At 51.3% G+C, this 6,459-nt stretch overlaps 1 pseudogene; it reads right to left on the minus strand.

The window, feature by feature from the left end:
* Positions 1 to 5,313: 5,313 nt before the first annotated feature.
* On the minus strand, positions 5,314 to 6,064 carry LOC119038362 (destrin-like; annotated as a pseudogene).
* Between the last annotated feature and the right edge of the window lie 395 nt (positions 6,065 to 6,459).

Consider the following 6,459-nt stretch of genomic DNA (forward strand, 5'->3'; position numbering starts at 1 on the left):
CCTCCTCCGAGGCAGAACCCGGGTCTGTCTGAGCATTGAGACCCCAGTGTCCAGCCCAAGGCTGAGAGTCAGACCTTGGTTATGGAGTTCAGGGTTCATGGTGAAGGACGACTCTGCACAACGGAAAGAAAAGAAAGGCAGAAAACCCTCCCCAGACCCAGTGATGAGTACCTGAAAGGGGCCTCTGCTTCCCAAAGCTCCCAACAGCCCCTGCACTCACCCTTTCAGCCTCTCAGGACCCACAGCACCAAACTCAGACCAGCAACAGCCTGCTGCCAGCCCATTTCAACGTGGGAAAACTGAGGCCTAGACAGGGCCAGCCGTGGTCTCCTAAAGGCCTGTCCAGCCTATGCACAGGCTTCCTTCTTGTTCTGACACTGCCTCTCCCTCCCCATCTCCTCCCTCCCCCATCTCGTCCCTTCCCCCAACCCAGGATAGAAAAACACCTGGCTAAGCTCCGCTCCACCTGAATGCCTCATGCTGCCTGCAAACACATTCTTGGGGGTCCCCAGCCTGGGGCTGGGCCTGTGAGGAGAAGAGAAGTCCCTATGCAAAGGGGAGAGGCTGATGCATTTTCCCCTGTGTTGCAGCAGGCTGCTCCCTCTACCCTAGGCCTGGACTTAGGTCAGCCTCCCTCATCATCTCTTTTCCTTTCCCCATCCAGGGCCTCTCTCTGGGGCCTGCTCCCCCAGCCTCTATGCCCTGGACCAGCAGCACAGCTATTCCCGGGATGGGAATTTGGGCATTAACAGCCTGTACCCACAATCCTGACTCCTGCGCTCTGTCCGTCTTGCTTTGCTTGGACTTTGGCCTCCATTAGAAATTACCTTCCCCCAGTTCCCCAGTTCAAATGTTTGGGGGGATCTGCAAATCCAGCTCCTCCTGGCCCTGTCCAAGCCTCTTCCACCAATTCTGGAGCACCCTCTCCTCCTCCCACGGGTAGACGGGGTAGACTGTCTGTGGAAGCCTTCCTAAGGCCGGTTGGCTGGGCCAGGGGGTTGCTGCTGTCCCCTCAGAAGCAACCCACTGCAGTTTCCAACACTGAGAGCTGATTACTGAGCATGGCGTCAGAGGGTTCAGCTCTGGCTTGGAGCTGGCACCAGCAGCTGCTGATGAGGGGGAGGCGTGCAGCCAGGCCAGCTGAGGCCAGGGTCAGGGCAGAGAGAAGCCTCATGCTCCCAGGAGGGGTGAGAGGCCCTGCCTCAGATCCTTCTTATCATTATCTCAGCTTAGACTCACGGCCCCGCCCAGGAAAGGGGTCCCCAGGGCCCTCCCACAAACACCCACACTCAGAACCGGCAGGCTTCTGGGAGGCTGAGTGGTAGCAGAGAGGGACACTTTGTTCTTGTTAGAGACTGGGCTGTGTCTCTGATACCTTACTGACCGCCACCCTGTGGCTTGAGCTGCAGACCAGGAGAAGTCAGGTTTCCAGTGCACAGGGCTTAGGCTTCGGGTCTAAATCCTGCTTTGCTTATCGATGGTTGTGTGACCCTGGACGTGCTGGTCACCAGCCTAAGCCTGGGTTGCCTCAACTCTAGAATGGGATGGGGATCCTTGTCCCGTAAGGCAGTGTACAGTATAGAAAGTGCTTGGTAAATAGAAAGATGAATTTTAAAAAGGAAAGAAAAATAAACAAATTAAAAAAAAATTTTTTAAAGCTCTGGCCAGGTAGTTCAGTTGGTTAGTAGAGCATCCTCTCAATCAGCCAAGGCTACAGGTTGGATATCCAGTCAGGGCACATAAAAGAATCAACCAATGACTGCATAAATAGGTGGGAAACATCTCTCTCTCTGTCTCTCAGTCGATCGATAAAATTCAGGGGAGAAAAAGTGCTTGGTGCAGCACCTGGCACAGCCTCCTCCCGAGCCCTGCTGTGTACTCAGCCTCAAGCTTCCCACATTGCAGGGGGCACGACTGCAGACCTCACAGTGCTGACGCCCACACGTGGGCCACCCCCATTGCCAGGTGACCAAGAAACATGGCGCCTTCATGTTCAAGAATAGCCTTGTGCCTCAGCCCTGCCCCTTGCTCCTCATCTCTGCTGACTTGATTTTTTCATTTAACAATCATATAGCCTTTACCAGACACTGTTTTCAGTACTTTACAAATATGAATGTGTTTGATTTATCAACCCATTTAATGGATTAAATGAGAGAACGCTGAGGGGGACCCAAGGAGCTGTGGTGGGCAGGGGCCCAGGTACACGTCCCTCCCCTGCCGAGGCGTCTCGGGCTGTGCTGCTGGGTTGGATACTGGTCCTGCCGCCTGCCACAAAGCCAGCCTGGGGCTGGAGCAGCCACGGGCAGGCCAGAGTTTCTGGAAGAGCAATGACAGCTAATTAAAACTTCGGTGCAGGGATGCCCTCTGGGGACCATGATTGCCTCAGTCAGTTCCCTTGGGGAGAGCCCCTAATTGGACCCCTGGGCCCTAGTAATGATGCAAGCTCACCAGGCCGAGGATAACAGGCAAGGAGGGAGGGACAACCGGGGGAAGGAGACAGGTTGGCAAAAAAATAATGATAACTCTCCTTCCATTGTGAGAGTAGTGACTTGGGAGTCCCCAGATTGTCGCTTAATTGCTGTGTACCTTTGGATTAGTTGCTTGGCTTCTCTGAGCCTCCATCTGTACTGAAAAGTAGATAATAAAAACCCTGGCCCTGGAGGGTTGCTGTGAAAAGTACCTAGCACACGGCCTGGCTCAGAAGTAGGGACTCCGGAAATTGGAGCAATTATTATCATGTTATTAAACCAGGATTACTACCAAAGGTTTTTCACACCATAAGCTCATCTAGTTCTGAGAGTGTCCTGCAAAGGAGGACAGTGGGGACAAGCATTCGATCAAGGGAAGTGTTTAGCCTCCCAGCTTTCTCTCCTAACGACCTGGGTCTGGGTCCTGGGCCCCCTGGGCAGTGTGGAGGAGCAGGAACAGGGACTGTGGGTGCTATAGGAGGTCAGGCGGGTCACAGAGATGCAGATGGAACCAAAGACTGCAGAGTGGAGAGGACCTAACTAGTCAGAAAGGGGCAGAGATGCTTAGCGGGGTGGCAGCTTAAATAAAAACCTGGAGACCAGGGAGAGTACAGAGTGTGTCCAGAAGCCACAGGCAGCCAACAGGGCTAGAGTTGGGGCGGGCCAATATGAGCGATAGCCACACTCTACCTTGCTGAGGCCTGGGGTCCGGCTGTAGGTGACCAGAGTCTCCCCTAGCTCCAGAGCAGGCTGTGAAGAGGGGATACGGAGGAGGGAAGAGGGTGCTGTCTGTCTCCTTTCTGGTTGCAGCGAAGTGAAACTCACTAACTCCGCTGCTCTCTGTCTGGGTGTCAGTCCACCCCCGTCTGTGAGGCCTCTGTCATCCCACAGCACAGGTCCATCTCCCTGGACTCTGCAGCCCCTTTGGGGGGTCACACAGGTCTGTTCTCAGAAGGACAGGGTCCAGACCAAGGGCCCAAATAGGGCTGGAATGGGGTGAGCCCCAGACCCCCCCACAACTCAGCTCAATGACATCACCCCTGTTCTCACAGGCTATCTCCAATGGCACCCAACTCCTGTTTACCTGGCCTGCAGCAGGCCTGGGGGCCCCAGGACGTAGCAGCAGGCCTTTCTCCTCCTTGGTACTCCCCCGGGGCAGAGCGCTCTGCCTGCCAAGCACTCAGGGAGCCCTCCCGACAAGTGTGATCTCAGAACACAAGGCCTTTTGGGCCAGGGCCAGGGCCAAGGTGCGGAGGAGACCAGGTTGCTTTTTTTTTTTAAGTTAAAAACACTTCCTGTATTACACAAAGACAATTCAACTACTTCTGAGTTCAACTGCATGTACATATCTTTATTGTTGAAAGTGTGGGTGTCCCTGATGTTAACACCAGTCACTTCCCAGTGTCATCAGATAGCAGCTTTCCCGTGGGTGTCATCATTTGTCACACCCGATTCCCATTTCACAGAGAGTTGACAGACTGCTCTAGGCAATTAAGAAGCTCTTCCAGGCCCCGGGGCAAACATATACCTCATGTTCCTCCACACACAATATGCCAGAAGCAACTAATTTCTGAAGAAGACACAGTTAAAGCTCTCACGAGTGTCCCAGCTTATCAATGTACTGTTTTATCATTTTCATGAACAAAGTGTATTATGATGAAGCCCTCATTTGCATTATAATTAGTCCTTATAAGACATTGCATATTCTCCTGAGGACACATGGTGATTCCCCAAATGCAAGGTCAGCCTCAGAACAGTCTCCCAGCTAGTGAGTGGCGAGCTCACCCCAGGTGCGGGGAGCCGTTTCCTGTCCCGCAGGCAGGCGTGCTGGGAGCAGTGCTGTGTGAGGTCAGCGCTGACTGTGAGGGCTCCCCAGGCTGGGGCAGTCCCCGTCACACACGTGGCGGAGTGAAAAGACTGCCGGGCTGAGCCTTACTGTACTTAGTATGTTAGTGTTAGTGCATGTTGTGAGAATTCTTTTCCATTGTTCAGTTTAGCTGGAGAGAGAATAAAGAATTTGGGCAAAGATTATTACCAGATTATGACCAGTTTTCTAAGCTAAAGAAATAAAATAATTGCTGAGGTTAACAAAAATACAGTAGTTCTCTTCATATGACCTTGTACTGTTTTCTGAACTGCATTTACTAAAAATCATGAACTCAGTTGGGTGTCATCCTGAAAAGTGAAAAGTCGAAAGTTTGATTCCTGGTCAGGGCACATGATTGGTTTGCAGGTTCGGTCCTCTGCCTGGGCACACAGGAGAGGAAACCAATCAATGATTTTCTCTGACATGGATGTTTCTCTCTCTTTCTCCCTCCCTTCCCCTCTCTCTAAAAAAATAAATAAAAATCAGGAGCTTAGCAAAATCTTTACAAGCCAACTTATCAAAACAGACATTTGGGCAATAAGAATTTAATTTTACATCAATAAAACTTTAGATTTTAGACAGCCCTGTCTGGTGTAGCTCAGTTGGTTGGAGCATAGTCCTGTATACACACACACACACACAAAGGTTGAGGGTTCGATTCCTGGTCAGGGCACATACCTAGGTTGTGGGTTCCATCACCGGTTGGAGCATATGGGAGTGAACCAGTTGATGTTTCTCTCTCTTTCTTCCTTCCTCACCTCTAAAATCAATAAACATATTTTTAAATAAAAAAAACTTTAGACTTTATATTTATCTAGGGCTGTTTGCACATTTTTATAGAATGTTTAGTTTGCTCTAATAGATGACAAGATAGCTCCGCCTCAGTGAGACCCTGGCCTCAACAGATTTGCTTTACTTATATAGCTAAAGGGTAACATTAAACACGGAAGGTTTTGATTTGTGGCACTGAATGATAATCTATGCAGGGCATCCTTCAAAAGCTGCAATTAAGGCCCTACCTAGCTTTTTAGCAACATAAGCCCAATTGAGGTCTTCTGGCCTATTTGCTTGACATTCATGTTTTATGCCTTGAAATTTATTTTTGATTGCATCCTGGGAGCTCACATAGATCATTTCATTTCTCTGAATTCCCTGGTTTCAAAGCTTGCATCGTATAAAGCATAGCAACCGTCTTTCTCAGGAAGCATTCCCAAAATGCTTGAAGGAGTTGGTTACGGTTCCACCTACATCTCCAACCAAGACCTCTTTGCCTTCTCCTGTGATGCACATTTTGTCCACATTGAAACAAAAAATGACAGCCTTCTTTTTGTCCTTGATTTCTTCTGGTATGGAATACTTCCTAACTTTAATGTTATTTAAAATATGACATACTTCATCAGCAACTTGCACTCCTCAGGCCGTCTTTGCTGCTTCGGGGGTCAAAGGGGTGCAGGGCATGGAGTCTGTGGGCACTGAGTCTGCTGAGCTTCCTGTGGCAGCAGCACTGAGCCAACAGGTGAGTAGATGACATGGGACCGGGCTCACCAGGTGCACGCCCCTGGGCCTGAACAGGACTGTGCGTATCACGTGCTGCCACTCAGGATGCTTGTGAAGGCAGCTGGTCAGCCCTAGTAAATCAACCGTGTATGAACAACCACTGCCTGCTCTGGACCCTCTGCCAGCCACCCCCTCCCCTCACGCAGTCCCTACCTCCCGTCAGCCAGGCCATCTGTAACTCACTTGGCTCCAATTAGCTGGGTAATTAGCACCTCGTAAGGCCTGCCTGCCTTTGCATAGCTCCCCTGGGAAGGGGTTTCAGGTGGTCTCCATGACTTCATGGCCTGTGGCTGGGCAAGTCCAGGCAGGCCAAGGGGCCAGGCTGCAAGGCCCTGTACCCACAGGTGCCCCTCAGCACTCACTGATATGGGTTTTCCAGCAAAGGGTGGTAGTGCCAACTGACAAATCCCTCAGGGACTGGGAGGCAGAGGAGCCCCACTTAGAACAGGGCTTCTAGCAGTCACCGGGACCGCATATGAGTGCCCACACACACCTCCTCAGCAGCTCTGCTTATCTGGGGACTCCTGGCTGGCTGGGATATCAGGGACACGGGCAGGACAAGGGGAA

This window comes from Artibeus jamaicensis, unplaced genomic scaffold, assembly GCF_021234435.1.
Source record: "Artibeus jamaicensis isolate MK-2021 breed Jamaican fruit bat unplaced genomic scaffold, CSHL_Jam_final scaffold_286, whole genome shotgun sequence".
Lineage (NCBI taxonomy): Eukaryota > Metazoa > Chordata > Mammalia > Chiroptera > Phyllostomidae > Artibeus > Artibeus jamaicensis.